The sequence below is a fragment of the Chiloscyllium punctatum genome, chromosome 24, assembly GCF_047496795.1.
Source record: "Chiloscyllium punctatum isolate Juve2018m chromosome 24, sChiPun1.3, whole genome shotgun sequence".
Classification (NCBI taxonomy): domain Eukaryota; kingdom Metazoa; phylum Chordata; class Chondrichthyes; order Orectolobiformes; family Hemiscylliidae; genus Chiloscyllium; species Chiloscyllium punctatum.
This window is the reverse complement of record NC_092762.1, coordinates 1,843,313-1,865,545: the sequence shown is the minus strand read 5'-3', so window position 1 is coordinate 1,865,545 and position 22,233 is coordinate 1,843,313. Positions and strand designations below refer to the sequence as shown.

Below are 22,233 nucleotides of genomic sequence, written 5' to 3'. Positions count from 1 at the left end.
CGGAAAACAAGTTTCTGTTCTGTTTTCCACAATTTCCTATCACAATCCAATTCGTTAATGTAGAGTTTTAGTTAAACTCTGGCCCAGCCTGTTCCTTTCTGCTTGTCTTTAGCCACATTCCCATGCTGTTCTGATGCATCACCTTTTTCTATTTGGATTTGGAAAACACTTTGCTGTTGGTATGTCATGCAGACTATGTGAGGATGGGCAGATGTCATTCTCGAAAGGACAAGTGTTTGGGTTTTTTGTACCTCAGCAATGGTTTCATACATATTTATGGATGGTTAATTATAATATTTGAATTTATTGATTTCAAATTCCACCACTTCAGATGGTGGGTTTCAAACCTGTCTCCCCTGAACATTAGTGAGGTTTTGGATACATGCTCTAGCAACAATACCACGAGGCCATCACTTCACCTGCTCGCACGTTGCTCATGCCTGAGCACTGATACCAGGGCATCATGAAGCTAAACATCTTCTTCTGTCACAATTGTTTGATCCTGACACCTTCCTGAACTCTGGTGATATCACTCAGTCTCTCTCCATGTGGTATCCCTTACTGTGTGGGTCTAATTGCTGCCTCTGTCAGTGTCTCTCACTCTTGCAGCTACTCCAGATCCTGAGCTAACAGAATTCTCCACTCCAGAGGGATGCAACAGCACAGGGACTCTGTGGGACTCAGTGCCATTCTACATGTGTAACCTTCACTACATCAGTGTAATTTTCCATTCTGTCTATTTGTCTGTCTCCTGTAGGTACTCAGGGAGATTCAATAGACTTCTCAGCTGCTGGGTGTTCCATCCATCACCCCATTGAAGATGGTTGGTCAGCCAGAGAGACAAAGTGCAGGGAGATCTAGAGCCTTCAATAAATCCTGCAGTGAGGTAAGATCACTCACAATGCACAGAGCAGACAGCAATGTGAGGGATCCAAACATCAGCTAACAGGACATGACATAGATACGGTGCTGGAGGGGGAGCACAGTACAGACACAACTCTGGCTCAATCACCACGTCTACTTTAACTTACATTGTACTGAGACAACGTAGAGAGTTCACAGTTATCAATCCAGGCCTGTGCTCTCTTAGTGAGCATCAGTACAACAAAGGGGAAAGCAGGCCTCCCACGAGAGGGTGGGAATGCTGCCTGAGATCTTTCTGTTCTGTGTACCTTCTCCAACACTGTACCTAAGGTATGTCTTGTGGATCAGTGTCTTCAATAATTTTTAACTCCTATAACAGTTCCTATCTCTGTAACCTCCTTCTTTACATCTAGGCCCTCCGCATATTTGAAATGTACCGCATTGCAGACTACCATCCCTATCACGATACCTTGCTTCAGTGTCTACAACATGCCTTCTCTCCGTATTCTCCTCCTCTTTAACTGGGTACAGGATCATGCTGCATGAAAACAGAACCTTCAGTCCAAGTCATCAATGCTGACTATTTTCCCCAAACCTGAATGAGTCGCATTTGCCTGTGTTTGGCCCATATCCCTTCAAACCTTCCCTTCTCCATGTGCCTGCCTAAATTTCTTTTCCAAGTTGTAATTGTTCTTGTTTCTCCCATGTGCCCCTGGCAGTTCATTCCGTCTATGCACCATCCTCTGTGGATGTTGCCCCTCAGCTCCCTCTTTAAATCTTTGTTCTCTCACCTCACGTTTATACCCTCTAGTTTTGGACTCACTTACCTGTGGCTATTCACCATTCTTACTCTCCATATGGTTTTATAAACCTTTATAAGGTCACCCCTTTATAAGCCACCTCTCTCCAAGGGAAATATTGAAGGCAATGTTACAAATATCTCCAACTCATGTATCAAAGTGTTGACCAATGACAGCAAGTGTGCCAAATACCGCTTTCCCCACCCTGTCCACCTGTGATGCTACTTCCAAAGACCAATATAACTGCACCTCTTGGTATCTCTCTGTTCGACAATACTACCCAGGAGTGTACCATTACCTGAGTTAGTCCAAAACTCAATACCTGAATTAAAATCCATCTTTCATGCCTTGGTCCACTGGCCCAGTTGGTCGAGATCCCCTTTGATAACCGTATTGACTGCCCACTACACCATTCATTTGATCATCCACAAAATTACTAACAATGACTCCAATATTCTCAACCTAATTGTTTATGTAGATGATGCACATCAGTGTCCCATCCCTGATCCTTGTAGCACACCGCTGGGCACAGGCCTCCAGTCTGAACAACAACCCTCTCCCACCAACCCCTGTCTCCTACTGTCAATCCAATTTTGTGTCCAGTTGACTAGCTCTTCCTGATCACATGTGATCTAATCTTACGAACCAGTATATCATGCTAAATGCAAGGTTTATGAAGGTTTGTTGCTCAGATTGAGGTTTAGGATGTAGGTTTGCTCTCTGAGCTGTAGGTTTGATATCTAGACATTGCGTTGCCTGGGCACGGTAACATCATCAGTGGCAACCTTCAAGTGAAGCGAAGCTGTTGTCTCCTGCTTTCTATTTATATCTTTATCCTGGATGGGGTTCCTGGGGTTCACCACAAACCCATCCAGGAGAAAGATATAAATAGAAAGCAGGAGACAACAGCTTCACTTCACTTGGAGGTCGCCACTGATGATGTTACCCAGCCAGGTAACAAAACATCTGGATATCAAACCTACAGCTCAGCGAGCAAACCTACAACCTAAATCATGCTAAATCCCGTCAAAGGCCCTGCTGACATTGGTGTAGACAATGTCTGGTCACCAATTCAACACAAGCCATCAAGTTAGTGAGACTTGACTTTGTATGCTGACTATCTTTCATCAATCCTTGTCTTTACAAACGAATGTAACTCCAGTCTGGCAGAATCACTTTCACAACTAACCCACCACTGACGTTGGGCTAATTGGTTTTCAGTTCCCTGGCTTTCTCTTGCAGCCTTTCTTAAATAATGGATCAAAACCATAGTGTTGTCAGTGCTGTACAGCATGGAAACTGACCCTTCGGTTGATACCAACCATAATCTCAAACTAAACTTGTCCCAGCTGCCTGTTGCTGGCCTGTATCCCTCCAACCCTTTCCTATTCATGTGCTTAACTAAACGTAATTGTACCGACATCCACCTCAGGAAGTTCATTCCACACCCAAACCACCCTCTGTGTAACTAATTGCCCCTTATATCCTTTTTTTTGAACATATCTCTCCTCTAACCTGAAAAATGTGGCCCCTCCACTTGTGACTCCGTCACCCAAAGGAAAGGGCAGCTACCACTGACTCTATGTATATCCCAACTTTTTTTCTTAAACTTCTATAAGGTCACCTCTCAACCTCCAGGCTCCAGTCAAAAAAAACTCTGCATATCCAGCCATTTTTCAGAACTCAAACATTTCATACCCAGCAACGTCTTGGTAAATCTCTTCTGAACACCCTTCAGGTTAATAATATCCTCCCTATAACTGGGCGACCAGAACTGGATGTGGTATTATAGAACAGGCCTCACAAATGTCTGCACAATCTCAAGATGACGTCCCAAATCCTACACTCAATGGACTAAGCAATAGTCAGGCATGCAAAGCACTGTCTTACCCATCCTGTGATGCAAGCTTCAAGAATTATGTACCTGAACCCGGAGGTCCCTTTGCTCTAAAACACTAACCAAGGCCTGAACATTAATTGTATAAGCTCTACCCTTGTTTGTTTTACCAAATGCATTACCTCGCATTTATTCAGATTGAATTCCATCTGCGGTTTTTCAGCCAATTCACCCATTTCATCAAGATCCCTTTGGAATCTTAGAAATCCACTATGCCACCCTCCAGCCTTCCAGCCAATCACACATGGCTGTCAGTGGTACAAATACCCTTGCTAGAAGCTCCACAATTTCTTCCCTAGCATCCCACAATGTCCTGTGATACTCTTAATCAGGGCCTGGGGCTTTCCATTCCTTTGTGTTTTAAAACCACCAGCACCACCTCTTCTGTAACATGCACTCTTTTCAAATCACAGAGGTGTGCAGCATGGAAACAGAGCCTTCAGTCCAACTCATCCATGCTGACTACAAGATGTAAATAAATTCATCCCATTTACCAGCATTTGGCCCATGTACCGCTAAACTCTGACTGTCCATATATCCATCCAGATACCTTTTAAATGTTATAATTGTATCCGTCTCCATTACATTCTCTCTTAGCTTATTCCATTCACACAGCACCATGTGCATGAAAAAGTTGTCCCTTCAGTCCCTTTTTTAAACCTTTCCCCTTCAACCTTAAACCTATGCTCTCTAGGTTTGGACTCTCGAACCCCGGGAAAAGACCTTGACTGTTTACCCAATCCATGCCCCTCATGTTTATATAAACCTCTGTCAGGTCACCCCTCAGTCTCTGATGCTCCAGGGAAAATAACCCCAGCTTATTCAGCAGAAATCCTTGCAACATCTTGTTAATCTTTTCTGAACACTTTCAAGCTTCACAACATCCTTCCTGTAGCAGGGAGGTTGGAATTGCAGAGAACTCCAATTGTGGTCTAACGTATTACTCTTGTTCTCTGCGTTCCCCAGTCTTTGTCCACAGTAAGTTCTGGAGGGAAAACAAATGTTTAGGGTCTTAGCCATACTTGCTAATGAAAGCCAACACACCATATGCATTCTTAACACCCTCTCAACTTGGGTGGTAACTTCAGGGACACAGGATCACTCTGTTCGTGCACACTGCTAAGGTTCCTGCCTTTAACCATGTAAACGTTTTCTGCAGATTCTTCCAATCTGAAACCATCCCTATCTTTGTAACTTCCTACAATCTATATAACACTCATAAACTGTGAAACCTCCTCAAGTCCCTATATTCCTAATGCCTGCAAAATCCTCCAATCCCGATATCCCTCCCTAACTCTGTAAATGCCACCATCCTCCAGTGCCTTTCTGGGGAACATTGCAAAGGAAGGAAGATTTGTAGAGACTGGGCCATGTTACGGAGGTAGGAAGGGCTGCAGAACCTGGAGGATGGTACTAATGTAGGAAGGAACGTGGATCCTGCAGGAGGTTAGACAGTGTGGGATTCATAGAGCCTGCAGGATGGGACCAAGAATGGGTTGTGGACCCTGAAGGATGTTAAGATTTGAATCACAGATCATCTTTGATTGGACCATTCAGCCGATCTTAGAGTCAAAGAGATGTACAGCATGGAAGCAGACCCTTCAGTCTAACCTGTCTATGCCGAACATATATCCCAACCCAATCCAGTCCCACCTACCAGCATCTGGCCCATATTCTTACAAACCCTTCCTATTCATATACCCATCTGGATATCTTTGTATCAGCCTCCACCACTTACTCTGGCAGCTCATTCCATACACGTACTACCCTCTGCGTGGAAAAAAAGCCCCTTAAGTCTCTTTTATATCTCTCTCCTCTAACCGTAAACCTGTGTCCTCCAGTTCTGGACTCCCATTCCCGAGGGTGAAGACTTTGTCTCTTTAGCCTCTCCATGCCCCTACTTTATAAAGCTCTATATGGTTTTATAAAACTCTATATGGTCGCCCCTAATGATTTTATAAACCTCTAAATGATCACCCCTCAGCCTTCGATGCTCCAGGGAAAACAGCCACAGCCTATTCAATCTCTCTATAGCACAAACCCTCCAATCCTGGCAACATCCTTGTAAATCTTTTCTGAACCATTTCAAGTTTCACAACATCTTTCTCAAAGAAAGGAGACCAGAATTGCACACAGTATTCCAAAAGTGACCTAAGCAATGTCCTGTACAGCCACAACATGATCTCACAATGCCTGTACTCAATACTCTGACCAATAAAAGAAAGCATACCAAATGCCTTCTTCACTATCCTACCTACCTGCAACTCTGCTTTCAAGAGCTATGAACCTGCACTCCAATATCTCTATGTTCAGCAACACTCCGTCAAAACTTACCATTAAGTGTATAAGTCCAGCAAAGATTTGCTTTCGCAAAATACAGCACCTCGCATTTATCTGAATTAATATCCATCTGCCACTTCTCAGCGCATTGGCCCATCTGATCAAGATTTCATTGTAATTGGAAGTAACCTCTTTTGCTGGCCACTACACCTCCAATTTTGTTGTCATCTGCAAACTTACTAACTATGCCTCTTATGCTCACATCCAGATCATTTATGGAAACAATGCAAAATATTGGACCCAGCACCGATCCTTGTGGCACTCCACTGGTCACAGACCTCCAGTTTGCAAACCAACCCTCCACCACCACTCTTTGTCTTCTACCTGTGATCCAGTTCTTTACCAAATGGCTAGTTCTCCCTGTATTCCGTGAGATCTAACCTTGCTAACCAGTCTCCAATGGGGAACCTTGTTGAACGCCTTACTGAAGTCCATATAGATCACATCCACTGCTCTGCCCTCATCAATCTTCTCTGTTACTTCTTCTAAAAACTCAATCAAGTTTGTGAGACATGATTTCCCACTCAAAAAGAAATATTGACTATCCCTAATCAGTCCTTGCCTTTCCAAATACATGTTCATCCTGCCCCTCACGATTCCCTCCAACAACGTACACACCGATGTCAGGCTCACCAGTCTATAGTTCCATGGCTTTTCCTTACTGCCTTTGTTAAATAGTAGCAACACGATAGCCAACCTCCAGTCTTCTGGCTCTGATGTCCTGTTTCTAGAGATCTTTACCGGAATGGTGAGCACAGCTTACGATTGCCAGGCTGGGAGATGTGAATTCAGGTGTGAATCTATTTGCCCGTTCTCTCTGTGTGCCTGACACTGACCTGGTGATGCTCTGGTAAAAAGCACTCTCCGTGCATCTGGTAACAAACAGATCGACAGGACTGACCAGAGGTCACCGCATCAAAACCTTCATTTAGAATGTTCTTTATTTTAATATTTTTAAATGGCAGTTTTATGAGATGCAGGAATTGAGGAGTTGTCATTTTTAAAAGAATGAAACTTTTGTCATTGACCCTGATACATGCAACGGGGATTCGTGGATTCTGTTGTTCTCTGCAGACTGTCACTCAGTTTTGAAGTAGCATTTAGACAGAAACATGAACAAACAGAGAAGAGAGGGATATCACCCATGTGCAGGCAGATGGGATTAGTTTAGAATAGCATCATGGTCAGCACAGCCATGGTGGGCCGAAGGGCCTTTTCCTGTGCTGTACTATTCTAGTTTCTAACTTCACGGCATCCACCCTGTCAAAGCCCCTCACAATCCAGGATGTTTCATTCAATTTCTCTCCCGTTCTTCAAAACCCCATTAGGTTCAAGGTCAATCTACTCCACCTCTTCTCATTGGAAAATCCTGCCATCTCCAGGATCAGCCGAGTGAACCTTCCCTGGCCTGCCTCCAACACAAGAATGTCTTTCCTTAGGGCACGCATACTGTTCTTTATAATCTAGGTGTGGTCTGACTTGTACCTTGCATCATTTTAGCAAGACCTCCCTATTTTTAGACTCCATTCCCTTTGCCTTCTCTATGACCTGCTGATCCTGGAAGCTACCTGTTTCAGATTGATGCACATGGATTCCCAAAATCCTTTGTGCAGTGAGTCTGAACCAAACGGTGTTAGCCTGACAGTAAGTCGGTAACGTGCTGGAATGTGCTATAAAGAATATGACAATAAATGATAACTGGATGTTTAGAAACAATGGGAGATGTATGATTTTATAAAAGGAGAATATTTTTAAATCTGTTGGATTCTATATTTTGGTGTGACTATAAATGCAGAATAGATAAGGTTGGGGGAGGCTAGTTGTGGTAGAGGGATATTTGAAATTTCAGAAGTATTTTGACAAGTTTCAACAAGGGCTAAAACTTAGCTCGGGAGAGAATAGGGACCCTGAAAGATCAATGAGGCTGTCTGTGTGGAATCACTGCTGATGGGGGAGATACTGAACACATATTTTGCGTTAGGATTTACTGTGGTGAAAGACATGGAAGCTCGGTAAGTTAGGAAAATACATAGTGATATCTTGAAAAGAGTGCACATTGGAGAACAGGAGGTGTTGGATGTCTTAAAATGCAATAAGTTAGATAAAACCTTGGGACATGGTCAGATATATCCCAGCGCCTTGTGAGAAGCCAGGGAGGAAATTACAGGGCACCTTCCAGAGATATTTGTATCATCAACAGCTACTACGGACCAGTGAGACTGATGGCAGGGTGGTAAGTTGTTGGAGGAGATTCTGAGAGAAACGATCATCGTGCATTTGGAAAGGTAAGGACAGATTAACGATCGTCAGCATGGCTTTGTGAATGGGAAATCATGCCTCAAACCTGAGTGTGGAGGTAGACAAGTGAGAGATCAAAGCAGAGCAGTACACGATGTCCACATGAACTTTATCAAGGCCTTTGACAAGGTTCTGCATGACAGACTGGTTAGTAAGTTTAGATCAGACAGAACCAGGGAGCGCTCACCAACTGGATACAAAACAGGATTGATGGTAGGAGACACAGCATGTTCATAGAGAGTTGCTGCTCAAACTGCAGGCCTGTGACCAACGGTGTGCCCTGGGGTTCGGCGCTGGGTCACTGTTGTGCATCATTTATATAAACAGTTTGGATGATAATACAGTCGCCATGGTTCTCAAGTTTGTGAGTGAGACTGAAATTGGTGATAATGTGGACAGTGAAGAGGGTTATCGAAGAGTACAATGGGATCAACAGTACTGCTGGACCACTGAGGTTAGGAATAACAGGTGGAGAAATGCAAGATGTTGTATTGTGGTAAAGCAGACCAGGCTGGACTTGTACAATTAATGTTCGGGCCCAGGGTACTGTTGTCAGTGACCCAGTGATGCAGGTACACAGTTTTTTGAAAGTAGCGTCATGGGTAAACAGGCTGGTGAAGCAGGTGTTTGGGAGGGTTACCCTTCATTGAGCAGAGCATTGAGAGTAGGAGTTGGGATGTCATGGTGTATCTGTACAGGACATTAGTGAGGCCTCTGTATAAGCATTGTTGATTATCTGGAAAAAACCAACTTGTTCACATATGTCCTTTAGGGAGGGATATCTGACATTCTTACCTGGTCTGGCTCACATGTGACTCCAGTCCCACAACAATATGGCCGACTCTGAGCTGCACTTGGGCAATTAGCAGGAGGGCAATGTATGCTGGTCCATCCGGTGACATCCTTAGGCGGTGAATGAATCAATGAAAAATACAGATGTCTATCCCTACCTTTGCAAACGGCTCTAGCTGCAGCAATCCGTACTGGCTTTGTAATGTTGTTCAGGCCTTTGCCCCTCTCTGTAACACTCTCACCAACTCCAGCACCTTCAATTGTCCCTGTTCCGCTACTCTGATTAAACACTGACAATATTTCCTCTTCCTACTGCACTCCTACACATTTCTAAATGTTGGTTACTTCAGAATTGATCAGTTTTTTTTTCAGCTCTTAATCAAATCGGCCAAGACCGTCTGAAGTGGGGAAGGAGCATTGGGAAGGTGTCGAGCACCTCGAGACTTTCTGTGGGGAAAACGGGAATCCAGGAGAAAACAGCACAAGGAGCGCGCTGTTATATCAACGCCCCACCCACCCCCTTTCCATGTCCACCATCAGCCTCAAGTGTAACCGAGTCTGTGGAAGGTCACATCGGTCTGTACAGCCAACTCCAGACTCTCCCACCCCCACTGAGAGTGGGAGAGGGTCAGCCTCATCTGTGAGCCACTGCCAAAGAGATGATGAGATAGGAAGGTTGAATCCCCTCACAATTATCCCAGTGCCTTTGTTACAAATTCAAATAATTCCCTGTTAATACAGTGTCTAATAATGTGCTATCACTTAGTATCTCTCCATCTGGTATCCCTCGCTGTGTCAGTCTATTTACTGCCTCTGTCAGCATTTCTCCCTCTTACAGATGGTCTGAGATCCTGAGTCAACAGAATTGAACATTCCAGAGAGATGCAGCAGCACAGGCAAGGGATGGAGACTGGGATTATCGAGATCTCTGCTGGACTCAGTGCCACTCTGCATGTGTTATCCTCATTGCATCATTCTAGTTTCCCATTCTGTCTATTTCTGTCTCATGCAGGTCATCAGGATGTTCCTAACTCCTGTCTCATCCATCACCTCATTGAAACTGGTTGGTCAGCCAGAGAGAGATGGAGAGGGAGATCTGGGGCCTTCAGTAATTCCTGCAACTGTTAAGATCGCTCACAGTAAACAGCACAGGGTGGAGGTAGACCAGGAAGACAGGACAGAGATACAGAGCTGGGTAAGGAACAGCAACATTCTAGGTTTCATTCCCACCATCTTGTGAGGGTCCTGCTTTCACCTCTTCTGTATTGGTCCTCAATGCGACAGCACAGGGGATCGCAGGCATCAATCCTGGCCCATGCTGTGTTAGTGATCTCTGTAATATTCTCCAGTCCCGATAATCCTTCCTCTGTTTGGAATCTCCTCTAGTCCACATCATTCTCTGTGTCTCTGTCTCTGTCTCTGTCAGGTTCTCCAGTCCCTAACACCCTAATCCCTAACCTTCTCCAGTAGATACTAAATTCCTTCATCCCTATAAACCCTGAGAGCCCTGTCTATCCCTGTAAGCTCCTCCCACCAATACCACCCTCCATGTCAATGTATTTGTCTTTAACCTCTCCATCCGTCCCTACCTATGTAATCTTCTCCAGCTCCTACAATCCTTCCTTAGCTGTGAAAAATTTGTAATCTCCTTATCCTTCTCCAATTCTTTGATCTTTATCTTGTTAAATTTCACTCTCATTCCCGACACCATACCCCTCCCGACCATAGGAACCTCTTTCAGTTTGTGCAACCCTCCCCATCTGTGTAACTGTCTCCATCCCAATAACCTGGCATTCTCCATTGCCTTCTGATCTCTGTAACCTCCAGAGCCTAGAAGCCGCCTTATATCTGTAAATGTCTTCAGTCACGACAACCTTCCATATCTCTATTAGTATACACAATAATCTCTGAGATGAAACAGCCCCCTGTCTGTGCCTCTTCGTCTGCTTATCTCTTCCTTTCTCCATCCCTATCCTTATCTCCAGAATCTAATCCAGCTCCCTCTTCTATCTCTGAAAGTTCCTCCAATCCCCAAACTCCTTTGTCCCACTGACATTCTTGACCAGATGTAACTCTCTTTAACTCTAACATCCTCGAGTCCTGTAAGCCTTCCTATCTCTGTAACCTCTACGCATCTGTTCAACTCCCCACTACCGAGGAATGACTCCCTGTATTCGCCATAAGGGAGATGGAATGACAGTGAACAGATATGATGGAACTGTCATTCCGGAGATGTAGCTGCAGAATGACCATCGCTGGGAAGTGAATACTGAAGGGTTGTTGGGATAGAGCCATAGAGTCAGAGAGATGTGCAGCACGGAAACCGACCCTTCGGTCCAACCCATCCATGCTGAGCAGATATTCCAACCCAATCTAGTCCCAATAGGCAGACTAGGCAAAAAGCCAACAAGTTGTGAAGGAAGGATGATGTTAATGCATTAATGAGACAGACATGTGGATCTGAATATGAAAAGTAGAGCTGAGAATAAGCAAGCAGCAGCAACTGTTAGCAGAAATTCTTTTGTAGGCACCACCCAGTGATGGGAATGTCAATATGGTTACAGTCAGGACACTGAATGTACTTGTAGCAAGAGCAGGACAGTAACTGTGTGTGACAGTGGTCTCCATGCCGATTCATACAGCAATGGGTATCAGTACTGTAACGGATAGAATCCTGGATTGTAGGTGAGAGTTTTCTATAACATCATATCATATTTGTAGATCAAATGCTGTGTACTAATAAATATCCAAGAATCCCATTATAAAGGAGTTTTGTGAGCAGAGACAAATAATATTATGCAGGATATATTGAGTTTGTGCCCTGACCATGAGATTTAGGAGGGGAATGAGGCCATTTGGCCCATTGAGTATGCTCTGTCCTTCAATCAGATCATGGCTGTTCAACTCTACTTTCCTGCCTTTTCCACAAAACCTTTGCTTCCCTCATGAACTAAAATCTGCAGGAGATAACAGAACAGTTGGAGAGATAGACAGAAATGGCAAATTTAGTTTAATCTGGACAAGTGTGAGATAGTGTCAAATTCAATAAGAAAGTTATCATACTGAGGGATATTGATATACAGAAGGATCTTGGTGCAAGTCAGTAACTCTCAGAAAATGGTAACAGAAGTGTTTCAGCTGGGAAAGAAAACAAATGGAGCACTGACCTTCATCGGTCACAACGTTGGGTATTGTGGATTGCATCTGATGCTGTGATTCTATAAAATGTTTGTTTGGCCACATCTGGAGTACTGTGTGCAGGTCTCATCTCCACACAATAGGAAGGATGGGGAGGCTTTGGAGAGGGGACAAAAGGGGTTTATCAGCACATTGCCTGTGTTAGGGATTTTTAAGGGTGTGTTTGGTGTAAGAGGAAATTATACAAAGTTGGATTGTTTAATGAGAGTATAAGAGGCTGACAGGTGACCAGGTACAGTAATATAACATTTGGAACAGGGTTAGATAATTTAGATAATCAGAATCTCTTTTCTAGTGTGTAAGTTTCAAATACTAGAGCTGGTTTCAAATACTGGTTTAAGGTGAGAAAGAGGAAGTTTAAACGAGATGTGTGAGGCAAGTGTTTTTTTGTGTAGAGTGGATGTTACTGAGGGAGGTCGTAGAAGCAGAAATGTGAGTAAAGGTTTCAAGTGGGATTAAGACAGAAACATGAACAGGTAGAGAATAGAGGGATATGGACCATGTGCAGGCAGATGGGATGAGTTAGAATAGTATCTTCGACAGCATAGACGTGGTGGGCCGAATGGCCTGTTTCTGTGCTGCACTGTTAAGTTTTCTAACTTCCCAGCATCTGACCCAGCATGCTGAAATAGTTAGAAAGGATATGTCAATATACAATAACTGGCCACTTAGAAACACATTTGATAAAAGAGAATTTGTTTTTGAGCCTGTTGGATTTAATTTGTTGGTGTGAATATAAATGGCAGAATTGTAAGGGTGTAGGAGGGGTGTAGTGGTATAGGGGATATGGTGTATTTGAATTTGAACTTTACACAAGTTTCAATAAGGGCTAAAGAGTAATTTGGTAGAGAATAGGGCCCCTTAAAGATCAATAAGCTCACCAATGTGTGAAACCAGAGGAGATGGGTGAGATATTTAGACAAAATAATCGTGTCAGAATTTACTGTGGCGAAAGACATGGAAGCTCGGGAACTTGGGGAATTAAATAGTGATGTGTTGGAAAGAATCCTCACCAGAGAAGAGCAAGTGTTGGAATCTTAAATCAAATAAAGGTAGATCAATCCTCAGGAGCTCATTAGGTCTGTGCTAGAATATTGTGGGAAGCTCGGGAAGAGATTACAGAATCCCTAACAGAGATATTTATATTATCAACAGACACAGTGAGGTGTTGGAGGACTGGAGGGTTGTTAATGCTGTTCCGTCACTTAAGGACTGCAGGGAAAAGCCAGGAAATTACAGCCGGTGAGCCCAGTGATGGGGAAGTTGTTCGAGGAGATTCTGAGATAAAGGAGCTCCTTAATGAGAGGTCCTTCATGAATACTATGTCTCAGTATTCACTGCTGAGAAGGGTCTTGTCGTTTGTGAGGACAGCGTGATACAGGCTGATGTACATGTATAGGTGGATGTTAAGAAGGACGATATGCTGAGAATTTCGTAAAAGATAAGGATAGATATGTCGCTGAACCAGACGAGATGCGTCCAAAGTTACTATACGAACCGAGGGAATGGATTGCTGCGCACCTGGTGATGACCTTTGTGCCCTCACTGTCCACTGGAGTCTTACCAGATGATTGGAGGCAGGAAAATATTAGTCCCTTGTTCAGGAAAGGGAATAGGGATAATCCTGGGAAATGCACACCTCTCGGTCTTATGTCTGTGGTGTGCAGATTATTGGAGAGGACTCTGAGAGACAGGATTTATTATTCCTTGGGAAACCATAGTTTGATTAGAGGTAGTCAGCATGATTTTGTAAGGGGTAGGCCATGCCTTACATGTCTTATTGAATCTTTTGAGAATGTGATGAAACACCTTTATGGCTCATTCAGAAAGTACGGAGACATGGGATACAGGGAAACCTGTCTGTCTGGATACGGGATTACTGGCCCACAGAAGACAGAGGGTGATGATCGATAGAAACAATTCATCCTGGAGCTGAGTGACCTGTGGTTTTCTGCAGGGAGTTGTTACAGGACCTCTGCTCTTTGTGATTTTATGAATAAGTTGGATGTGTGAGTGGAAGAGTTGGTGAGTAAGTTTGCCAAAGACACGAAGGTTGGTGGAGTGGTGGATAGTGTGGGGGGCTGTTGTCGGTTGCAATGGGACATTGACAGGATGTAGAGCTGGGCTGAGAAGTGGCAGATGGAGTTCAATCTGGAAAAGTGTGGAGTCATTCATTTTGAAGATTGAATTTGAATGCAGGATACAGCGTTAAAGGTAGGATCCTTGGCAGTGTGGAGGAACAGAGGGATCTTGGGTTCCAAGTCCCTAGATCCCTCAAAGTAGCCACCCAAGCTGATAGGCTTGTTAAAAAGGAATATATTGTGTTGGATTTCATTAGTTTGAGAATTGAGTTTTAAAGCCATGAGGTTATGCTGCAGCTGTACAGAGCCCTGGTTCGACCCCATTTGGAATATTGTGTTAAGTTCTGTTCCCTTCATTACAGGAAGGATGTGGAAGCTTTAGAGAGGGTAAAGAGGAGATTTACCAGGTTGCTGCCTGTACTGGAGAGCATGTCTTATGAAGAAAGGTTGAGGGAGATTAGGCTTTTCTCATTGGAGTGAAGAAGGGTGACGGGTGACTTGGCAGAGGTGAACAAGGTGCTGAGAGTCATAGAGTGAATAGAGAGAGATTTTTTTACCCTGACATAAATAGCTATGACAAGGGGGTATAATTTTCGGGTGATTAGCGGATGGTTAAGGGGAGATTTCAGAGGTAGGCTCGTTACAGACTGATTGGTGTATGTGGAATGCACTGCCAGTGGTGGCAGTAAAAGTAGATGCATTAGGGACATTTAATATACTTCTGGATAGGCACATGAATGGTAATAAAATGAAGGGTATGGAAGTTAGAGTCATAGAGATGTACAGCATGGAAACAGACCCTTCAGTCCAACCCGTCCATGCTGACCAGATATCCCAACCCAATCTAGTCCCACCTGCCAGCACTCGGCCCGTATCCCTCCAAACCCCTCCAATTCATATACACATCCAAATACCTGTTAAATGTTGCCATTGTACCAGCCTCCACCACTTCTTCTGACAGCTCATTCCATACACGTACCACCCTCTGTGTGAAAATGTTGCCCCTTAGGTCTCTTTCATATCTTTCCCCTCTCACCCTAAACCTATGCCCTCTAGTTCTGGACTTCCCTACCCTATGGAAAATACTTTGTTTATTTACCCTATCTATGCCCCTCATAATTTTGTAAACCTCTTTAAGGTCACCCCTCAGCCTCTGACACTCTCCCTGTAGCTCAAATCCTCTAACCCTGGCAACATTCTTGCAAATCTTTTCTGAACCCTTTCAAGTTTCCCAACACCTTTCTGATAGTAAGGAGACCAAAATTGCACGCAATATTCCAACAATGGCCTAGCTAATGTGCTGTACAGTCGCAACATGACCTCCCAACTCCTGTACACGGTACTCTGACCAATAAAGGAAAGCATAGAAAAGGCCGCCTTCACTATCCTATCTGCCTGCGATTCCACTTTCAAAGTGTTATGAACCTGTACCCCAAGGTCTCTTTGTTCAGCAACACTCCCTAGGACCTTACCATTAAGTGTTTGAGTCCTGTTAAGAAGTACTTTCCTAAAATGGAACACCTCGCACTTATTTGAATTAAACTTTATCTGCCACTCTTTTTTAATCTTACGGTCGGATAAAGGATTGGCATGTCACCATGGCTGAAGGGTCTTGTTCTGTACTGTTCTGTGTTCTAACTGTCGTATCTTAAACTGGGTAATAAGCTCAGATCAGTGTAAAAGGATATGGCATTCAGGAGAAGCTAGTCAACTGGATAGGAAGTTGGGCTTGATGGTAGGAGACAGAGGGCGATGGGAGACATGTTTATTTTCTGACTGGAGACATGTGACCAGCGGTGGAGTCGGTCCCCTGTTGTTTGTTATTTGGATAAATGGTTTGGATGGGAATATTGGTTTCCCGTTAAATAAGTTTTTTGGGTGACACTGGAATTGGTGGTAAAGTGGACAGTGATGAAGTTATCTGTGATACAACAGGATGAACAGTACTGCTGGGATAGTGGGCTGAAGAATAACAGATGGAGTTTAATTAGATAAATGTGAAGTGATCCATTTTGGTGAAACAAACCAGGGCGGGATTGTACAGTTAATGTTCTGGCCCTGGGTAGTTTTGTCAATCAGTGACCCAGGAATGCAGGTACACAGTTCTTTGATAGTGGTATCACAGGCTGGTGAAACAGGCGTTTGGGCTGGTTTCCTTTATTGGGCAGAGCATTAAGTGTTGGAGTTGGGATGTCATGTTGTATCTGTACAAGATATTGGTCAGGTCACCATAAAAGCATTGTTGATCAGTGGGAAGAACTCATCTGGTTCACTTACCTCCTTTAGGGAAGGACATCTGACATTCTAACATGGTCTGGCTAACATGTGACTCCAGACCCACTGCAATATGTCTGACTCTGAGCTGTCCTCTGGCTAATTAGCAGTGGCACCCACATCCCATGAATGGATAAATAAAAATACATACGTCCGTCCCTACCTCTGCAAACACATCCAGCTGCAGCAAATCGGTGTGGCTTTGTAACACTGTTCATGCCCTGGCCACTCTCTGTAACACTCTTACCACCTCCAGTACCTTCACCTCTCCCTGTTCCTTTTGTGACATTAAATCCTGACAATGATTCCCCTTCCCATTGCCTTCCCCCTGCTAGCAGACCCTTTGCAATCCCTTTAACACTTACTCCTTCAACACACTCTCATTTTAAGTACTTTGTGATGATCTTCTCATCCTCATAATCGAATATGATACATTTTGTCCTGAGTGAGGGGCCGGTGGAAATTTCATGCTGTCTGCTTCAATGGAATGTTCTTTCGTTGAGTGATTTACACTGTTCCTTCAAATGGTTTCCACTGTTCATTTACAGGCACACATTTCAGTCTGTTTAGCCTGTTTACCTTGGTCATTTCTCCTCTCAAACCCATGTAATTGGTTATTTTTGTTTCTAGTTGTCGCATGTCCTTTCTGTGATTCACTTTAAAACTTTATATTTCTTTAAACTGCACTTTATCACAATTTCCCAGAGGATCTCTCCAGGTGATATTACTTATTCACTAAGTTTCATCACACAACGATCGCACTGAGATAGTTATATCCCTAGCCAGTTGCACAATTTGTTATTCAAAGCAACACTGAAAAAAGTTCTCTGAACTCCTCTTCCAATATTCCTGTTGTCAGTGTGACTGTCCCAGATTATGGGAATATTGAAGTTTCCCAAAATTATCATAATGTGTTTGGAATTTTTTAACAATGTTTAATACAGTGATGAGCAATGAAATGCTGTTCAGTGGCTAAAACTGTTCTGCTGCTTGTGTCCTTGGCAAGTAGTAGCCAGAATTTACATTCAGACTGACTCTACTTCATGATCTGAGACCAAATGCTTTCTCTGTAATGCCTATGTTATCCATTATTGTTAGTGTTACCCATTTTGCCTGAGTTTCTGCAAGGTTGTGATCCATTGAAAACTTATGTCCACCTTTTGTTTGCCCTGTAAACACGTCTCTCTGGTGTCTAAGTCTCTTTTATCTCTGTGTCACAAATGAATCTACCTTATTGAAGAGACATTATCCATTCCAAAATAAACATAATTTACTCTTTCCCACAATTTCCTCTCACAAATCGATTCCCTGATGTACAGGTTTAGTTAAACTCTGTCCCATCCTGTTCCTTTCTGCTTGTCTTCAGTCACATTCCCACACTGTTCCTATACTTCACCTTTTCTCTGTGGATTTGGAAAGCTCCTTTTACCTGAATCCAGTCCCAGCATCCTCTCTGTCAGTTTGAAGCCCTGTCCATAAACCTACCGACATGATTGGCCAAGATACTGGTCCCTGCACAGTTCCAGTGGGACCATCCGAATGGATTATTTTAAATCAGGTATGGGATATGGGTGTCTCTGGCTGACCAGCCTTTCTTGCTCAGACCTAGCTGCCCTTGAGCTGATTAACTTGCTCGGCCAGTTCAGAGGGTCATTGAGAGGCAAACATTTTTCTGTGGGTATGTCGGGCAGACCACATGAGGATGGGCAGATGTCCTTCTCTAAAAGACACGTGTTTGGGCTTTTTTTTGTACATCAGCAATGTTTTCATACGTATTTATGGATTGTTAATTACCATTTGTTTGAGTTATTGATTTCAAATTTCTCCATTTCTGATGGTGGGATTTAAACCAGCCTCCACAGAACATTCACTGAGGTTTGGCATACATGGTCTAGCAATAATACCAGGCCAGCACTTCACCTGTGCACAGGTTGCTCAACCCTGAGCACTGATACATCATGAAGCTAAACTCGTTCTTCCGACACACTTGTTTGATCCTAAAATCATCCTGAATTCTGGTGATATCACTCAGTCTCTCTCTAAGTGGTATCCCTCACTGTCTGGATCTAATTGCTGCCTCTGTCAGTGTCTCTCACTCTTGCAGCAACTCCAAATCCTGAGCCAACAGAATTGTCCACTCCAGAGAGATACAGCAGCACAGGCCAGGGATGGAGACTGGGATTTTCCAGATATCTGTGGGACACAGTATCATTCTCCCTGTGTAACCCTCACTGCTGCTGTCTAATTTCCTAATCTATCTATCTTTCAGTCTCCTATAGGTACTCAGGAAGTTACTGACTCAGTGGAAGTCCCAGCTGCTGGGTGTTTCGTCCATCACCACATTGAAGATGTTTGGTCAGCCAGAGAGACAAAGTGCAGGGAGATCTGGAGCCTTCAATAAATCCTGCAGTGAGGTAAGATCACTCACAGTGCACAGAGCAAGGAGCAATGAGAGGGGTCCAAACATCGGCTAACAAGACATGACATAGATACCGTGCTGGAGGGGGAGCACAGTACAGACACACCCCAGGCTCAATCACCGCCCCAACTTTAACTTACTTTGTACTGAGTCAGCATCGGGAGTGTCACAGTTATCGATCCAGGTCTGTGCTGTCTTAGTGAGTATCAGTACAACAAAGGGGAAAGCAGGCCTCCCACGAGAGGGTGGGACTGCTGCCTGGGATCTTTCTGTTCTGCGCTCCCTCTCCAACACTGTATCTATGTCATGTCTCCTTGACCAGTGTCTTCAACAGTGTGTAACCCCTACATCAGTTCCAGTCCCTGTAACCTCCTCCCTTCCCTTTCGTCCCTCTACATATTTGAAATGTACTGCATTCCAGCCTACCATCCCTGTCTCTGTAACTTGCTTCAGTATCTACAACATGCCTTATCTCGGAAGTCTCCTCCTCCAATAACTGGAGACAGAGGCATGCAGCACCAGTCGGTCGAGATCCCCTTTGATAACCGTATTCACTGTCCACTACACCATTAATTTGATCATCCATAAAATTACAAACAATGGCTCCTATATTCTCAACCAAATCGTTTATGTAGATGATATACATCAGTGGGCCCATCCCTGATCCTGATGGCACACCGCTGGTCACAGGCCTCCAGTCTGAACAACAACCCTCTCCCACCTCCCTCTGTCTCCTAATGTGAAGCCAATTTTGTATCCAGTTAGCGAGCTCTCCCTGATCCCATGTGATCTAACCTTACTAACCAGTATATCATGCTAAACCCTGTCAAAGGCCCTGCTGACATTGGTGTAGACAATATCTGGTCACAACTTCAACGAAATCAATCAAGTTCGTGAGCCCTGACTTTGTCTGCACAATGCCCTGCTGACGATCTTTGATCAATCTTTGCTTTTCCAAATGAATGTGACTCCTATCTGGCAGAATCACTTTCACAACTTACCCACCACTGACGTTGGGCTAATTGGTCTTAAGTTCCCTGGCTTTCCATTGCAGCCTTTCATAAATAATGGAATAAAACTATATTCTTGCCATAGAGCCATACAGCATGGAAACTGACCCTTCAGTTGGTACCAAACATAACCTAAAACTAAACACATCCCAGCTGCCTGTTGCTGGCCCATATCCCTCTTACCCCTCCCTATTCCTGTACTTAATCAAATGTGTTTTAAACATTGTATTTGTACCCACATTTCCCCCCCCCCTTCCTCAGGAAGTTTATTCCACTCTCAAACCACCCTCTGTGTAACAATTAGCCCCCATGTTTTTTTTTTAACATGTCCCTCTTCTCACCTTAAAAATGTGGCCCTTCCACTTGAGACTCCCCCATCCTGAGGAAAAGGTAACTGCCATTAACTCTATCTATATCCCTCATCTTTTTCATAAACTTCCATCAGGCCATCTCTCATCCTCCAGGCTCCAGTGAAAAAAGACTGGCTGGATGGGCTTTTTTTCAAAACTCAAGCCTTCCATACCCAGCCACATTCTGGTAAATCTCTTCTGAACGCCCTGCAGCTTAATAATATCCTCACAATAACTGGGCGACCAGAACTGGACAGAGTATTGCAGAACAGGCCTCACCAATATCTGTGCAATCTCAACATGATGTCCCAAATCCTCCACTCAATGGACTGAGCAATAGTCAGGCATGCCAAGCACTGTCTTATCCATCCTGTGATGTAAGCTTCAAGATTTATGTACCTGAACCCGGAGGGCCCTCTGCTCTAAAACACTAACCGAGGCCCAAACATTAATTGTATAAGCTCTACTCTTGTTTGTTTTACCAAGTGCACTACCTCGCATTTATTCAGATTGAATTCCATCTACGGTTTCTCAGCCATTTCAGCCATATTATCAAGATCCATTTTAGCAAACCTCCTTCACAGTCCACGATTCCACCCTCCAGTCTTCCAGCACCTCACACTTGGCAGTCAATTGTACAAATACCTTTGCTCAGTGCTCCACAATTTCTTGCCTAGCATCCCACAATGTCCTATGATACACTTAATGAAGTCGTGGGGCTGTCCATACCTTTGTGTTTTAAAACCTCCAGCACCACCTCTTCTATAATATGCACTCTTTTCAAGTCATAGAGATGGATACCATGGAAGCAGAGCCTTCGGTCCAACTTATCTATGCTGACCAGAAGATCTAAATGCATCCATCCCATTTACCAGCATTTGGCCCAAGTACCTCAAAACACTTGTTATTGATATACCCAACCAGATACCTTTTAAATGTTGTAATTGTATTAGTCTATGTTACTTTCTCTCTCAGCTCATTCCATACACGCATCACCATGTGCATGAAAAAGCTGTCCCTTCAGTCCCTTTGAAATCTTTCCCCTCTAACCTTAAACCTATGCCCTCTAGTTTTGGACTCCCAACCCCTGGGAAAAGACCTTCAATGTTTACCCAATCCATACCCCTCATGTTTATATAAACCTCTGTAAGGTCACCCCTCAGTCTCCGATTCTCCAGTGACAGTAACCCCAGCTTATTCAGCAACAACCCGGGCAATATCTTGTTAATCTTTTCTGAGCACTTTCAAATTTCACAACGTCATTCCTATAGCAGGGTGACTGGAATTGCCGAGAACTCAATTGTGGTCTGAATTGTGGTTCCCTGAGTTCCCCAGTCTTTCTCCACAGTAAGTTCTGGAGTGAAAACATTGTTTAGGGTCTTAGGAAATATCCAGCACTTCCGCACATCAATTGCCTCATTCATCTTTAAGGGCCCTTATTTTGTCTTGAGTTACTCTATTACGCTTAATATATTTATACAACCACTTTTGGATTCTCCTTATGCTTCTCTGCAGAGGCTATTTCATGTACCCTTTCTGCATTCCTGATTTCCACCCAAAGTGTATTTCTCCAGCCCCTGTGATCCTCGTGGATTCCCTTCATCCAGCTGACATGTTCCCCTTTTCCTTGACCAGACTCTTAACAGACAGCCAGTGTTTCAAAATGCTGTCAGCATTGACTTGCACACAAACAGGAACATGCTGGCACTGAACGCTCAATTTATCTCACTTTTAATATATTCTCACTTGCCAGATTTCACTTTCCCTGTAAATGGACTCTCCAATCACCTTTTCAAAGTTCCTTGGCTGATACGATCAATATTAGTCTGGCCTCATTTTACAATTTGAACTTGTGGACCAGGCCTGTCCTTTTCCATAGCCATTTTCAAACTCATACAACTGCCTCAGTC

General features: G+C 43.8%; 1 long non-coding RNA gene across 7 annotated transcripts in view; it reads left to right on the top strand.

Moving 5' to 3' along the window:
- LOC140494441 (uncharacterized) overlaps positions 1-22,233 on the top strand; it is a 56,271-nt gene that overhangs the window by 7,438 nt on the left and 26,600 nt on the right. For all 7 annotated transcript variants that reach the window (XR_011963963.1, XR_011963962.1, XR_011963958.1 and 4 more), the window contains exons 3-5: positions 758-886; positions 10,004-10,186; positions 18,814-18,958. This is a non-coding gene — a long non-coding RNA (uncharacterized lncRNA). The remainder of the gene's footprint in view (positions 1-757; positions 887-10,003; positions 10,187-18,813; positions 18,959-22,233) is intronic.